Source organism: Fundulus heteroclitus, chromosome 7 (genome assembly GCF_011125445.2).
Source record: "Fundulus heteroclitus isolate FHET01 chromosome 7, MU-UCD_Fhet_4.1, whole genome shotgun sequence".
In the NCBI taxonomy this organism is placed as follows: domain Eukaryota; kingdom Metazoa; phylum Chordata; class Actinopteri; order Cyprinodontiformes; family Fundulidae; genus Fundulus; species Fundulus heteroclitus.
Genome location: NC_046367.1, coordinates 16,033,707 through 16,050,071, shown reverse-complemented (window position 1 = coordinate 16,050,071; position 16,365 = coordinate 16,033,707). Strand labels below are relative to the sequence as shown.

General features: G+C 39.4%; 1 protein-coding gene across 2 annotated transcripts in view; it reads left to right on the top strand.

The window, feature by feature from the left end:
* The first annotated feature begins 11,827 nt into the window (after positions 1-11,827).
* itprid2 (ITPR interacting domain containing 2) overlaps positions 11,828-16,365 on the top strand; it is a 56,079-nt gene continuing 51,541 nt past the window's right edge. Inside the window, exon 1 of one of the 2 annotated variants that reach the window (XM_012864358.3) lies at positions 11,828-11,938. The gene's annotated coding sequence lies outside the window, so the exon portion shown is untranslated. Of the gene's footprint in view, positions 11,939-12,169; positions 12,296-16,365 lie in introns of those variants that run through there. The other variant, XM_012864359.3, reaches the window with a different exon arrangement.

Sequence of the window (16,365 nt, the reverse complement as noted above, 5' to 3'; positions counted from 1 at the left end):
ACACACACACACACACACACACACACACACACACACACACACACAAAACCAAATCCACGCGCGAGGGGCCGTGAGTAATTAGCATATCGAGATCCCGCCCTCCCGGCACGCGCCATATGGTCCCTACGTCATTAAAACGGCCCCGGGGATCACGTGACGAATCTTGTAGGGAGTCTCTCTCTCTCTCTCTCTCTCTCTCTCTCTCTCTCTCTCTCTCTCTCTCTCTCTCTCTCTCTCGCTCTCTCTCTCTCTCTCTTTCTCTCTCTTTTTGTGGGGAAACTTGACCATCTGTCAACACAAACACACTGATCCACTCCAATAACACCTGAAGGGAGGCCGCTTTATTGGAATAATACTGCAGGAAATTAATAAATAGCGCACAGTCTGCTCCAAAGAAGGAGAACAATATAGATAGTGTTAAGGGTAATGTCCAAAAAGAACTGTTAAAACCAATACTGACAGTATATAATGCTTGTTTCTGGCGACTGAATCTATTATTTTGTCTATCAGTTTTATTTCTCTTTATTTGAAAGTTTTTTTAAAGGCCAGAATTTGCAAATCATTTTATGTTTTTGTTTGTCTGATTTCATCATTTTTTGCAAATGAAATCAGATATTATGATCAGTTCCTCAGGGCTTGAGTGACTTTTTTTTTTTTTTTTTTTTTTTTTTACAAAATATATTTTTTACTCTTGTTTGTGTCATTTTTAGATGCCTAGTTTTTACTTCTACATGAGTAGAAATATATTGAAGTAAATTCTGCTCTGCTTCTGTACAAGAGGCACCATTTAGAGGGAAATAAGTAGATTTTCAAAACAACACAAGTTTTCTTCTTTTTCTTATATAGTTCAAAAGCTAAAAATGTGCCGTCAGTGACAAGGATCCTAGGTTCAATGCTGATTAGTTGGCCATTCCTTTTGGCAGAACTGGAGTAACCAAGTCAGGATTCTAGGATTCTTGCTCACACACAACTTTTTAGCTCTGCACACATTTTCTGTGGGAGAAAGTTTACGGGTTTGTAATGGCCACTCCAAAACATTTACTTTTTATTACCTAAATCCCCTTTCTACTGAACTTGTAGTATGCTTAGGGTCACTGACCATTTGGTTGATCTGTCTGTGCCCAACTTTTCCTGGCTGATTTCTTCATGATGCCGTTTATTTTGTAAAGCGCACCAGTCCATCCTGCAGCATGATGCTCCCACCCCTGTACTTCACATTAGAGATGGTGCTTGAAGACTTGCAAGCCTACCCCTCTCTGTGAAAAATGTGACCAAAAACATCAGCTATAGTGAACTATTGTCACTGGGTCCATTTACAAATATTTAGAGGGATGGCTTCTTCTTTTCTGTGTGATCTTTCAGCCCATTTCGGTACAGGATTCAATCCGCTGGAATAGTGACCGTCTCCTACTATCTTGAGCCAGCACCACCACAATGTCTTTTTCCTTTGATCTAGGATGGATTTCGAGGGCTGTAAATTTCCAGTGTTCCCCCTGACATATAACTGCTCTAACAAATGAACACGTCATCTTTAGGCATCTGCAAATTGTAGGATGAGGTCCGCAATTCTCTTTTTGATATACCATTGCTAATCCTTTAAGTTTTTCTATAACATTACACAAAGAAGCCGTGTGTTTAAACTGAAGCCTCTGTGTGTTAAATGAATAAGCTGTTACATTATGTGTCCGTTTGAATTGTTTGATTAGAATACATCAAAAAGATTAAACTCAAGCTTATAAATATCGAAAACTAAATGTCAGGTTTCAATTTTTCAGCAAAGGCAATTAACCAGTAAACAGTAAGCTGGTTTACATCTTATCTTGAGTCTAGAGCACTATTTAAAGTAGATCAAGACATACCTGCACATTAAAAAAAGGGGGTATTATGTTAGACTGTATGATGTTTAGTCTCTTCATAAATGACTTACCTCTGCACTGCTCTGGTGTCAACTGTCAGCTCTAAGCAGACGGTGCAATTCTTTCTGCACCCGCTAAGTCACCCAAGCTATCTGCAAAGGTATTGTCCACCTCTATGTCGGATTTCCAACAGTGGCTTATCCAAAATCAGTTAGTTCTAAATCTGTCAAAATCAGTCTTTATGGTGTTTTCTATAAGGATGCTTGAATCAAAAGAAACATTTAATATTGATTTCCAAAATGTCTTGGAGATTTTGGACTAATTAGTTGCACTCCCCTTAGCCTTCTGCCATCAGTCACCATCCTATCTGCTCAGTCTCCTCAGCCATCGGTCATCAGCTCAGATGAATAAATAACGCAGAAAAGCAATAATCTGCTTTTTTCTTTTTTTCTTTTTTTACAATACAGTAATATTAGTTTTATTTCATCCTTATCATGCAGCCTATTTACATGGAGCGCTTTTAAAAGTAAAATGATGAACTGCAGGAGGAGAGGAGTAGATGGGGTGCATAGATCATGGCTACATCATAGGATGTTAAATGAATAAGCTGTTACATTATGTGTGCGTTTGAATTGTTTGATTAAAATACATCGAAAAGATTAAACTCAAGCTTATAAATATTGAAAACTATATTCTGGGCCTTCCCAAAGTTTTTAAATGCAATGTGACCATCTGAAGTTACAATGAGGCAATTGATTAAAAACATCTCAGTAAAATTCCAAAAAAAGGTAAAAAACAAAGCAACTGGACTTGTTTTCCGTAGTAGAAGACGTTTCGCTTCCTCTCCCGGAAGCTTTCTCAATTCAAAAAATTCGCTTTTTGAATTGAGAAAGCTTCCGGGAGAGGAAGCGAAACGTCTTCTACTACGGAAAACAAGTCCAGTTGCTTTGTTTTTTACCTTTTTTTGGAATGACCATGACCTGGATGACTGAGAATCTTCACCATCTCAGTAAAATCTTTCAGTATTTTTGGCAAAGTTATAATTTTCCTAATTCAACTGTTCCTAAAACTGGAAAACACTGGTGGGATTTCTTGTCTGACAGTGTTTGTACAATGTATGTAGATATTTGATGTTAGGTGTTGACTGCATACAATAACTCGGGCTGTATTGCCATGTACTGTTGTTGGAGGACCAAAATGTAGACAGAAGCAACTAGTTGAAAGTTTTATTGATAAAGGTGATGGAAAAACTTACAGCTGAGGCACTGAGGGAACAGGACATGGAGCATGGGCAGCATAGAAGAAGGAACCAGCATTGAACAATGAAAACCAGGGAGCTTATATACAGAGGAGATGTGATCAATGCCATGGGAAACCGGTGAGTCTAATCAGGGGACTGTTGAGGCCCTGTGAGAGTGGATTAGACAGAGAACTGGGGAAGGACACCAATAAACACAGATCATACACGTGCAGCTGAACTAGACACATAAATATATACAAATCAAAAAAAAAGGGAAAAGCTTAGTACTAACAAGAGAATAAACTGAAGGCACAAATAGAAAACCACAAATGAATAAAACAAGCACCAGAAATTCTGTAGTAAAACTAATACCAGCGAATGTAATGATTATGGCAAGACTTTACTAACAAACATAAACCCAAAAATTATGAAAAAGCCAACACAATACAAGATCAAAACACAAACACTCGTGGATCCTCACATGTAGCACATATCGTCCGCTTTCTGTTTTACTTTAACATGGTAGCAACCTGTTGACAGAGAGCTTTTATTGTAGTGTCTATTATTACCAGTGCAAAAAGAACACTTTTGGCAACACCATACTAAAGCAACATTTACTCAAATTGGTTTGAGTTCATTTGGTTTCTGCATGATGTTAATAAATAAACTAATCTTAATCAATCCACACTTAAACCTAACAATTAATTAGATCGTTTCTGGGAGTTTCAAGCTGCTATTTTTCTAATTTCCTGCAGTAGCTGCCAAGGGCTTAACAAAAGAAAGAAATATTTCCTTCTTGGGAAATTAAATTACCATTAAAGAAGAAATGCAAACATTGTAAACATGACTGGTGTTAGATGTTTTCCCCTAATTATTATAATTTTTATCATTAATTATATCATCAGTGTTTTGTTTTATTTTTGTTGATTAATATTTTCTTTACCAGAAGTTATCTTTGCAGATTTCATTGTGAGGCTGTATTACGGTAGCTGGGTTTATTAGCTGGGATGAAAGGGAAGTTGTTGTCCTCAGCCCTCAATTTAAGATAATTTGCCTTTTTTCAAAACACTATGTGTGTTAGGCTCAGAACAGGTGGACCCAGAATTCAAGGCAGACAAACAAAGTCGTTTAAACAGTTTATTCATCTCAGAAACAGCTCGGGTAGCGTCAGCGTCTACAGCGGGGACTTCTGCAGGAGGAGACAACCGGTTAGTGACCACTTTAGCTTGGGGTGCTCGGACACAAACGTGTAGGTCACTAACCTGGTTGTATTGTTCAGTTCTGGTCCAGAAGCAACAGTAGACGCCAGGTGGCGGATAGCCAGCCCGGTGCGGCGGATAGCCAGCCCGATGCGGCGGATAGCCAGCCGGGTGTGGCGGTAGCCGCTCAGAGAGATGATGCGGAGGTCGGAGGACAGGCAGGAGGTCAGAACTGTGAAGACAGACGTAAGCAGGAAGAGACGAGGAACGAAGCCAATGCCAAGGTCGGAGACGTAGCTGATGGTCGAAGCCAGGTGATCAGAGAGCCGGTGAGGTGCCGAAAGACAATCCAGGATGGAGTCGGGTCACAATTCCAGGTTCGATACACAAGCAGCAGACAGCATGAACGAGGGCAGGCAGGCTCGGTAGTTGAAGGACGTTCCGGTCGGTACACAAACAGCAGAGGTCAGGCAGGTAGTCAGGTCAGGCAGAAGTCAGGAATCAGATCAGGCAAACAGGATCAGACGGGAACAGGCAGGCTCAGAGGCTCAGGAGTCAGAACAAATAACGGTGGAATAAGTCTCACCAATGGCTCGAAATAAACTGGCACTGTTGTCTGGTCTAAGAGCTGGTTATATACTAGTGAGAGCAGGTGGAACAGACCTGAAGTGATGAGAAATGGGCAGTGCTAAGCAGGTGTGTGACATGAGAGATTAGACCAGGCAACAGTGCCGAAATCACGACAATGTGAAAAGGAAAACTAACACTGCACATCACTGAGTACACAGCACCTATGGTGATGCATGGCAGTGGCAGCATAATGGTTTGGGCATGGGGATAATTTCAGAGTTGGCGAGGAGGAGCTAAATAGAGGCCAATCCTGTAGACTCACCTTGAAAAAGTTGGAGGTGAGGATCAGGTGTTACTGTGGCTTACTGACCCTATCCATGCTGCCAGAGTCTCGCTTGAAGGGTTTCCACCAAAGAGTATGGTTAGAATGTCCCAGTGAACAGCCAGATCTAAGACCAATTCAGAATAAAATGTATCACTGAATTCCCTCTGAGAGAGTTCAATGGAGAGAAAACCGCCATTGTCTTTACACATTCATTACTTTCTTCTTTAATCTGTGGACTAGAGAGACATTCGGTGCTAATTTCTTAATACAAGGTTAACTATGGTTAGCTTTTATCTAAAATGTCAGGTTTAAAATTTTCAGCAAAGGCAATTAACCAGTAATCAATGAGATGATTTACATCTTATCTTCAGTCTAGACTCTAGAGCACAATTTAAAGTAGATCAAGATATACCTGCACATTAAAAAAGGGGGTATTATGCTAGACTGTATGATGTTCAGTCTCTTTATAAATGACTTACCTCTGCACTGCTCTGGTGTCTAAGCAGACGGCGCAATTCTTTCTGCACCCGCTAAGTCCCCCGAGCTATCTGCAAAGGTATTGTCCACCTCTATGTCGGATGTCCAACAGTGGCGTATCCAAAATTAGTTGGTTCTAAGTCAAAATCAGTCTTTATGGTGTTTTCTATAAGGAAGCTTGAATCAAAAGAAACATTTCATATTGATTTAATATTGATAATATTGACTAATTAGTTGCACTCCCCTTAGCCTTCTGCCATCAGTCACCATCCTATATGCTCAGTCTCCTCAGCCACCGGTCATCAGCTCAGACCAGCTCCACCTGCTGCCACTAATCAGTCCCAACTCTGCTCACCTGTTCTCCAGCCTTCATGTACCTGCCTCATCACCCACTCACTGCCAGATCGTCTCTTGTGTGCTCTGCTATCATAACGCTCTCAGTCTTACGTGCTAAATCAGCTGGACGTGGAAACTCTGCCTGTGATCAGCCCTCACTGAAGAAGGTTTCCAGTATCTGCGTGCTGCTAGTCTGCTCTGTTTCCAGTGAGGTCCTGCTGCTTGCTCAGCTGAGCCTTTGGCCTGCATTATCTGCTCAAGTCAACTCCTGCCTTCACCTCCGGCTCATGTTCCTAACTTTCTGCAACTCCTGATCTGTCTGCATCTCTGGGGTCTCCTTCCCATTCCTCCCTGCCTGCCTTGTCTGCCAGTATTCTACGTGTCAATAAACCTTTTGAAACAAACTGCGTTGACTGGATTTTGGGTTCATACTTACAAACTTGACTAAATGAAAACATTCACTCCGTTACTGAATTTATCTTGGATTGATATCTTGGATTGATGAGATCCTTTAACTGAAATTTGATAAATGTGTAAAGACAATTTAAAAAACAATACAAAGTAATATTAGTTGTTTCAAACTAATCGGAAACTACATCCCAAAGCAGGCAATTCTGCTACACATGCAGATGATTTTTCTTACATATCATGCTACATGACAGGATGACCACAGGCCGCTCCACCTGTGACCAAATGCTTTGGCTCTTTATACAGTTGAGCTATAATAATTATGTATAAAAATCCAATCTGTCATTATCAGTGTATGAGTTTTAGGAAATGTAATGAGTTTTGATAACTTTGTCAATTTCTGTCTTCTCAAATTAATCCATAATCGACCATTTAACACCTGAGCCACTACGTACATTTGCTGATAGAAAAGCAATAGTCACTGGAAGCACCACAAATCATGAATGCAAAATATTATACTGCAGGGCAACCTTTGCACAGTCTTCTCTGTTGAGCTTTGGAACTCATTACCATCGGATTTTTTAGACCATACCTGACCGTAAAATGTTCATTTCCAGGCATAAGAATTGGCTAACGACCAACCAGAACTGTACAAAATTTTAAATATTGTAATTTTTTTGATTAAGTACATACAAATTTTGACTTTAACTGTTAAGTGTCCTAAGGATAGGTTTTGTGAATTAGCCATGGCTATAAACATTGTAATGCAGGCATCAGATTGTTTAGAAGTAATGCTGTCTCTATCAAATAAACAATAAGATGAAAAATAGATGAATAAATAACACAGAAAAGCAACAATCTGCTTTTTTTTATTACAAAACAGTAATATCAGTATTATTTAGTCCTTATCATGCAGCCTATTTACACTGAGCGCTTTGAAAAGTGAAAGGATGAACAGGCTACAGGAGGAGAGGAGTAGATGGGATGCATCTAAGAAATGCAAGCATGACCTTACTTGCTCCTTTTAGGAAGTCAGACTGGCCGCATCAGCCCTGACTCTCTATAAAGAAGGATGTGGACTTTGGAGCAGGCTGCTCAGCAGTTAAGAGGTTGTTATAGTGATGCCAGACTGGGCTGCGGTGTGGTAACCAGGCAGCTTTGGAGGACTTGTGCATCTGTAAATCAATGTGGACCCCCCTGACAGCTAATGGTTAACTTAAAATCAATGTCTGCTCGGATTTATGAAGGTAAAGCTTTAAGTGTTATCAGGCACATTGGTAATATCAGTAATGAAAAAGAGGCAGCAGTATTTTTAATTGCCTTAAATGCATCACTTTATCTGTAAAATATCGAACAGAAAATTGAAATGAGATATATATTTTTTACTTATTTAAGGCAAACTAAACGCCTAGCAATCTACCGCTGGATGATAATTAGGCTACTATGCTATACTGTTGGCTGTGTGTGACTGTGTGAGAAGGTCAGATCATCCTATTCATAAAGAAAACCCCCACAGTAGAGTATCCAGTGACACCAAAGGTCAAAATACAGACTCCAGAATAAAACCCTTCAGTTTAATTCTCCCCAAATAAAAATCAATCAGAAGCATTAGAAATGGTTTATTCTAGTGAATGTTTTGGCAGATGGAAATTGAATAGAAATCTCCCTCTTTATCTTTTATGTAGTTTTAAGTTGTCAAGCAGGTTTCACATTGTCTCTTAAAGTTAACAGTGCATATTGTATCAAAATTCAAAGTAGCTATATCTAAGTCAAGAACATATTTTTAACGCCACTGAAACCCTATGCTGCAGAAATGTTTGACACCAAAAGCAGTAACAGGCTTTAAGAGGATTTGTTAAATTTAATAGCTTTTGGTTCCATCTAGCGGCAAAATAAGTAATTGCATGTAAGAGTATCCAGCATCTTTCTTTCTTTCTTTCTTTCTTTCTTTCTTTCTTTCTTTCTTTCTTTCTTTCTTTCTTTCGTAAAATTATAACAATGAAAAGCCTCTGGTAAAGTAAGAACACAATTTGAATGGTTTTGCTGCTGATCTTTAATCCCTTTTTTGTTAATTATGCAATGAGTACATCTAAATATCTAGGTAGAGTAGTGATAATTTGCTCAGATATATACTTTTTATTTATTTATTTATTTATTTTATTGCCAGGATATAATAATTATCCCAAACGTTTGATTTCTTACGAAACCTCTCGTCATCAACCACATCGTACCAGCAGGGGCGCCTACGTGCACATCAATTACCAGGCTCACAGGTGTATTTGTAATACACTTGTATTGTAAATGTACCATTTGCTTCATGTTTCAGCTTTAAGAGTTAAGAATGGAGCTACATACGAACTTCGTATGTAGCTCCATTCTTAACTCCTAAGGCCTTTTTTAAACATGTTAAAAACACGTTCTTAATCAAAAGTAGACACAAATCATGCAGTTATTTATGTGAGCCATGCAATTTTTTAGGTTCTGAGTTTTGCTTGTTACGTTTACATTTATACCAATAATAATAATAATAATAATAATAATAATAATAATAATAATAATAATAATAATAATAATAATAATAATAAAAGTCAGGAATCTGTAAAAAAAAAAAAAAAAAAAGAAAAAGAAAAAAAGAAAAAAAAAAGGCCTACACCATGTTCATTTCTCTCCAAAACTTGGCATCTTTATGTCTGAGTCTATTAAATTCTTTGTAGATTATTATCAAAGGTTCTATGTGCTCATGTGAGCTCAGAATGAAAAAATCTATAACAGCAATTATGATTTTTCAGTGTAACCAAACAGTGTAACCAAACAGTATAGGTTGGCGGATGGCGGATTCAGGCAGGGGCGCGGGTGGCGCGCGCACCCCCTTTTGGAGACGAAAATGATTTTTTTAGAGCGGACGGGCATTGGGCGGAAGCTGTACTTTTTTTTTTTTTTTTTACCTCAGAGTGGCCATCGCTCTGGTCGTACTATCTTTGATGTGTCAATCAAACAATTCAACCAATCAAATCAACGACTGAAGACAACATGCTAGCCAATTACAGCTGGAGAGGGGCGGGTCACTTGGTCATACAAATAGCTTTCAGAGCGAAGCCGGCGGCGTGGCTCGGCTGTGGTCACCGTCGGTGTAGGTAGAGCGGGATGGATATTCGGTGTGATTACCAAACAATTAGAAGAAGAGACAAAGAAGCAAGCGAGAACGAGCTGGAAGCAGCGCTATTAATTTCTGTTTGAAACGTCTGTTTGAAGTCAACACTGGAGTAAACATTGATGCTAGGAGGGTTAGCTAGACAGCTAGGAGGGTTAGCTAGACAGAGGAGCACAAGGAGCAAAACTCAGGAGTAAAACTGCTAAACTGAAGAAACTTGGGTTACTTCAGGTAGAAGGGAACTCTGCTTTGTTCTTATTCTTGTGCTCCTAGCTGCTGTAATTACAGAACCTCTTCTAGTATGAATTTTTATTTCAGTCAGTGTTCAGCCTGACACCATTGCTCATGTTTATGTATGCTAATGCTTGACTTTTGAGTCAAGACAGCTCTACAGGTTGCTGTATCTCACTGTTAGGTTCCATCTCAAACCAGCATAAAACCTGCCCAACTAAAAAGAAAAAAACAAGCCCAAATCTCAAGCTCTCTTATGTTAAAAGCGCAGAAGTATGAAACACATGAGAACATGCCACTATGTACACAAAATGTACAATCAGTCAACCAAATAACACACAAAATCACTTTAACAACCATGATATATCAACCGGGAAAAAAAAACCTTACCTTAATATAAACTTAATTTGTCTTATAGAGCTCAATAAAACATTTTTCTTTTAGTAGAACTCAACCCCTCTAGGGGGATTTACAGAGACCAATACAATTTCATAGTGACACTTGATTAACCATTATTATTTTCTTGTTTTATTATAACAATCAATATTATTCATAATATCTATTATTCATTGATGATGTCAGATTCGACTCATTTAAAAAATAAATTGACCAGTAAAATGAGTTCAATGAGATGGCATTTTATTAAAATGGTTTTAGTTTTTTTTCCAGACATGGACAACCATTGTGATATATATTTTGTTAGTAATTCTTTCTAAAAGCCCAACAAATGTAAAAAGCTTCCCAAATTTTTACAACCAGCCCATAACCTATTTTAGCTCATTGTGTTCAAAAGAAGCCTAATTGGGTGGAAAGCTGCCTAATTTGGTAACACTGAATAAACTATATCTTTTTGTTTGATTTTTTTAGATTTTGGGATTTTATTGAGAGTTTGTTTCTTAACACTGTAGGAGATGTCACAGAGCCACTGTTCAGCCTAAAGCATGTAAAATGCTTTTTTTTTTTTTTTTTTAAGGTGTGCCCCCCTGAAAAGTGTAATGCCCTCCTGTAATTTGTTTCTGCAGCCAGGTCTGTCCGAGCATGAATTTGAATTGCTCACAGCTCAGGTCTTGCGTTATTACAACGCGATTAAAACTATTTCAAAGCAACTTGCATATGATGAACGATGAGAGTGAGAAATAGATCTTTACATCATATAAAGATGATCTACCATCATGATCAACATTCAGGCATGAAATGAAGTTGTGGCACACAAAGTGGTCATCATCAGTGGAAAAACTCAGCTCTCTCCCTGAAATTCTAAGGATAACAAATATGAAGTGCTACCCAAACATTTCTATGATTCTTCACCTTCTGTCAGTTATACCTGTTACGAGGTACAGCTACGTCCATTTTACTAAAAAAATATAATTTCTGGAAATAAAGAAAATCTTTGTTTGATTAATTGTTGATAAGAATATTTTTTTAAGGATAATTCTTTCTTCAAACTACTTTTTAACCTTGTGCATGCTGTAAAAACCAAGAAATTTTGTCTTAAAAATTCTTTTTCAATTAAAATAATATAATCATGCTAATTCCACTTATGTTCATCCATTAAAATGATTATCAATTCAAAAATCCATAGATGAATAATTAGGGTAGTGTGGAAGAGTAAAGATGGCATTCTATGGTCATTTAGCCTCACATTGTCTTGACATGACCCTTACGTGCGCACCCCCCTTTGAAAAATCCTGGATCCGCCCCTGCTTATTGTACCTATACGATTCACTGCAGAATGTTTGAATGTTTTTAACCAAAGCCACTTCAAAGATGCTTTATTGTTGTGTTAATGCAAATAGCTAAGACGTTCAGACAAGACAGATGTAAAGAAAACACCTTTGCTTTGGTAAGCGATGAAGAGCCTCCAAATCAAACTTATCTTTAGAGTAGCAGGTTGTACTAGCAGCAGTGATCCGACAGGCGTCGCTGTTTCACCGCTGCAGCTCAGAGCGCTGCACCTCGTCTCTCCCTCCTTCTCCCCCATCCTCCGCCTCTCTCCGCATGTTGCTGCTTCTTCTGTTGCTGCAGCTGGTTCCAGGAAGCGGAAGCAGGAATGTCGGAGTGTTTTGTTTTTTTTTTTTTTAGAAAAGTTTGGAGACTTTTGACAGTTTGAGCTCGGACTCGATTGAACCGCGGAGAAACGGGACGGTGAGTGAACCGCAGCTGGTCTTCCTCCATGGTGGTGCCGGGTGTCCGTGTCTCTCTGTGTTTGTGTGGGCAGAGTTTTAAAAGTGCGGCTGCCGCTGTCAGTGTGTCCTTCGAGCCAGGGCTGAGCAACAGCGACCAGGGCTCACACAGTTGGCAGAAAAGTTAGACATTCACACCCGGCTGTGCGTGTTGGGGGGGAAACAAAAGGTGAAGCGAAGAAAGTCTGGTGCTCGCAGAGGCTCTTTATCAGGGCGAGCTGTGGCGTTCCTCCACAGATGCGTGTGGAGCGATGACCAACAGGCTGGATGGCTCAACTGCAGAAAACGCATGCTGACACATGGGACTCTTCCTGTTGCTGTGGGTAAACTCTGCTACGCAGCACGGTTTTCATGCATATAAACAGGGTTTTTAGGTGAGGGGCGCAACAGGTGACACGTCTGCAGGTCTTCACGGCTTCCTAGAGAAATAGAAATCCACTTATTGTGGGGGAAATTAGGGAAATATCGCCAAGGCTCAAGCAAAAAAGAAAATGGTTCAAATGGAAGCTTGTAATTCCTGCTTGTAATTAAGTTATTGCTTTAATTGATCAGTCTTAAGAAGTTACGACATAAGCTGTGTTTTCAGTCGTGCGTTTCTTTTGTTTTACGCAACAGCTCATGTTTGACGTTTTTTGGGGCTCTGGCTTTACGCATGCCGATTGAAAAGCCAAACTGGTGAGTTTTTGGATAGGCTTTGACCACTAATAGTGGTGCTGTTTAGAGTAATGGCTCAAAATCAATTAGATTTTTACTTGCATGCCGCCCATCCCTATGACTGACAACCTAGGGTGAGAAATGTTACCATTTGCCTGCAGCGAGCTGCCTTGTGAAACGAGTTCTTTTGTATGACTCCAAATAGTTTTTTTTAAACTATTATTATTTCAGAGACTACATGACTTACAAAGTAAACGTATTTTATTATCCATCCGTAAATGACTGAATTGGTCAGCAGTTGAACTGAAAAATATCCCAGAAGTAATTTTTTATTTTATTTTTTACTTTTAAAGTTTAAGGTAACTTAAATGAAAACAAAGAAGTTACCCTCTTTTTGTAATATAGAAGTTTTTTAGACATGGACTAAAAACACTCACTAGATTACGTCGGTTTTGCATTGTGTGCAGTAGAATTATAAAATGCATCATGATTATTTAAGATGCTTTTTCTAACACCTCCTCTAAATCGCGATCTGCTTTATTTAGAAATGCCTTTTTTCGATTTGGCACGTACCCCCCTACAATAAGTTCTCAGCAAACCTTAATCTCGGTCCATTGAAGATCCTTTCCATCCCTGGACCTTGCTGAGGTGCTAAGCTAACGCTAGCTTTCTTTCTCTCTGTTTTATGACTCGTTGATATTTGGTTTGTGACATTTGTTTTTCCATCTCAATTCCAATCAGTCGTCAAAGAGAAAACGTACAAGAAGAATCTCCTTCTTCCAAAACTCAAGCGCTTTGCTTTGAAAGCAGTTATTAATCACTGCCGTTTTCAGCAGCGTGCCGCGCTTTGCTCCGCTGTCTCCCATACAGCTGTAGACTCGACTGAGCATGCCCTAAACCAGTGGTTCCCAACCCTGGTCCTCAGGGACTGGGATGTTTTAGACGTATTTCTCTTCCGGCTGATCTGACTCAAATGATTGCATGACCTTCTCTGCAGCCGCTATGGGCACCAGAAGCCTTTTAATCATCCATTCATTTATGTAAGGTGTGTGGCAGCAAGGCGACATCTAAAACATGAAGGACAGGGATTCTTGAGAACCAGGGTTGGGAACCACTGCTAAACCAGAGGTGTGGATTGTGTCCGGATTGACTTCTGGATGCAGAGTCCACACCTTGAAAATCACCGTCCAACAACAACCAGACGCAACCCATGGACGCGGCAGCCATTTTGCTGTGTGTTAAAGGGGAAAAGTTGTTTCCTCGTTTGTTTGTTTTGTTTTTTTTCCTGGATTTTTCAAACCCATTTAACCGGCCACACAGCCTGTTTTGGTTGCTTGTCCAATCTACTGAAGCTAATTACAAGGAACCAGCACGGCTGTGCAGTTTAACCTTGATGACTTGTGAGCTAGTCTTCAAGACTGTAGATGCTGCCGAGTGACATTTGCCGTAATTGTAGGGTGCATCTGTTTACCTGTGATGGTGTGAAACCAGTCGGGTTGGCACGTTTCTTTGAACCGACTAACAGAAACAATTAAGTGCAGCGTTTGAGACCGATTCCTCCTTCAGTTCCTGGGCGGCAACTAGGCGGTGAACGATGGGACACCTGTTTTCGTCAGGCTCCATACATGCGTCTAGCTCTCCGCGGCGTTTGCCCTCATTGCTCGGTTGTCCATCAGTATTCTAGTCGGCGTCCTAGATGTGTTATCCAGCATATCCACAGTGTCGATCTTGTCTAATATTTTGGAAGTTGACTTTCTCGGCCGACAGCTCCCCTCAGCCCGAAAGGCTCAGGAATGTTTTAAACCACTAAGCTAACGTGCAGTTGGAGCTTTGTTTCTGTGCGTTTATGATGGGTAGCTCTTACTTTGGAGAATTTACATGCGTAGCGATGTCAACTACATGAAATGGTTTATACAGTGATGTCGCCACCCATTTTAAAACAATTGTTGTAGTCATGTTGCTCCTGATATAACAGGGAGGTTGTTTGAGTAATGCTGCCTAACAGCTGTAGCTGTGCCAAGAACCGGCTAGGGGAATCATTGTGAAGTTTGTTGTGATGCCGCACAAGGAAAAAGCCTTCCGTGGAAACCCTCACGCTACCTGCTGTTAAGCAAAGTGACTTGAGGAAAGGAGCCAGTTCGTTTGCGGCTGTTGTGCTGAGCTGCTAGTTCTTATTTAAGTAAAGTTACTTCCTCCTTCCCCTGTAATATTCATCTCTAACTGAATGCTTTCCCGGTTATTAAGCTTATATTTGTACTGCCTGCGTAATGGAAACAGCTTTCACATGTTGGCTTATCGACGAAACTGTATTTGTTTAGCAGCGTTGGTGAAGGTTGCTGCCGTCGCTGTTTCTTTTTTTTTTTTTTTTACGGAATCGACTGACAGCAAAACCGTCTGAGTTAAACATACGGAAGAAATTAGCTCAATACTTACTGCTTAGTTTTCATCAAATTTACAATATTTATTTAGAGTTATCTAAGTGAACTCTGTTCATTTTATTCATGCCTCATCTGTAGATCAGGTGCAGTGTTTTACTAAATGTCACTGTAGCACAAGAGGTGCTATTGGAGCTCTCTTCAGAAAGAAAAATAACCACTGCCAGTAAATGGGCTTGATTAATACAGGCATGCAAAATGTACCTTTTTAAGCATCGGAAAAGTATCTTGGCCTCCTTTTGGGGAAACCAAAGGAAATGGGAACTTGAATGAAGCAAAACTTGAATTAAACAAATAGATGTTTGAAATTTTGCATTCGGTCTTGTGTTCTTGCACAAGGCCAACATTATCACAGCAGCCAAGCTAGTAGCTCCAGAAAGCTAGAAAACTAACAGATGCATTTATTAATTTTTGCACTGTGGTAACTAGAGTTGCTAGGCTTTTATATATGAGATCAATAGCCAAAAACATTTATTAAAGGTGCATAGCCACGTTATTTTAAATTTTTTTAGATGTCAGTAACTCACTTTGGTGCTTACAAAGTTTTTATGAAAGATTGTCACGTCCTGTTGGCGTATTAGTTATTATTTTGGCGTTTTACACTTTGTTTTTGCTCAATTTGTTAGTAAATAAAGTGCTTCATGTTTATTTTTGATAACAGCAGAAGTACCACAGTACGCATGTGCAGTAGCAGATCAAATAAGGAAGCGGCTAATGGCTATTAGCATCTCCCAGCGAAGTAATGTAAACGATGAATAATGGCCCTAGATCCAGTGGAAAGAGAACACAAAATAAATTATTACAAGAGGGAAATTAACTGAATAGTGCTGGGAATACAGGATGAAGTATGAGGTTCTTATAGTCCCTGTAGATGGATTTAGCTAAATAATAACTGTTGGTGTTTGACGCCAAGCTGCCGCTTTACTGCAAGGCTCAAAAAGGACTATCAATACACTAAGGAGTATATAACCTTATTTTTTCATGATCTAACGGTTTTTGGTCTTTTTTTTTTTATAAGCATATAACCTGGCTATATACCTTTAAGCGATGACATATGTTGCTGGTGTTGATGGGATTGTCAGCTCAGTGAAAAGCTGAAACCGTATCACATTATTAACAAACAGAAGCTTTTTTCTACTAATATCTTTTCTGTGGGTTTATAAAATGTATCCACAGGCCAGCGTCGTTGTGGAAAAGTCATCTCTCTCATTGATTGCTTTTAAGTGACAAATCAGTACACGCATTGAGCATTTTCAAGTAAATTATTACCTGAAAGAATAGTTGGTACTTTAATGGACAA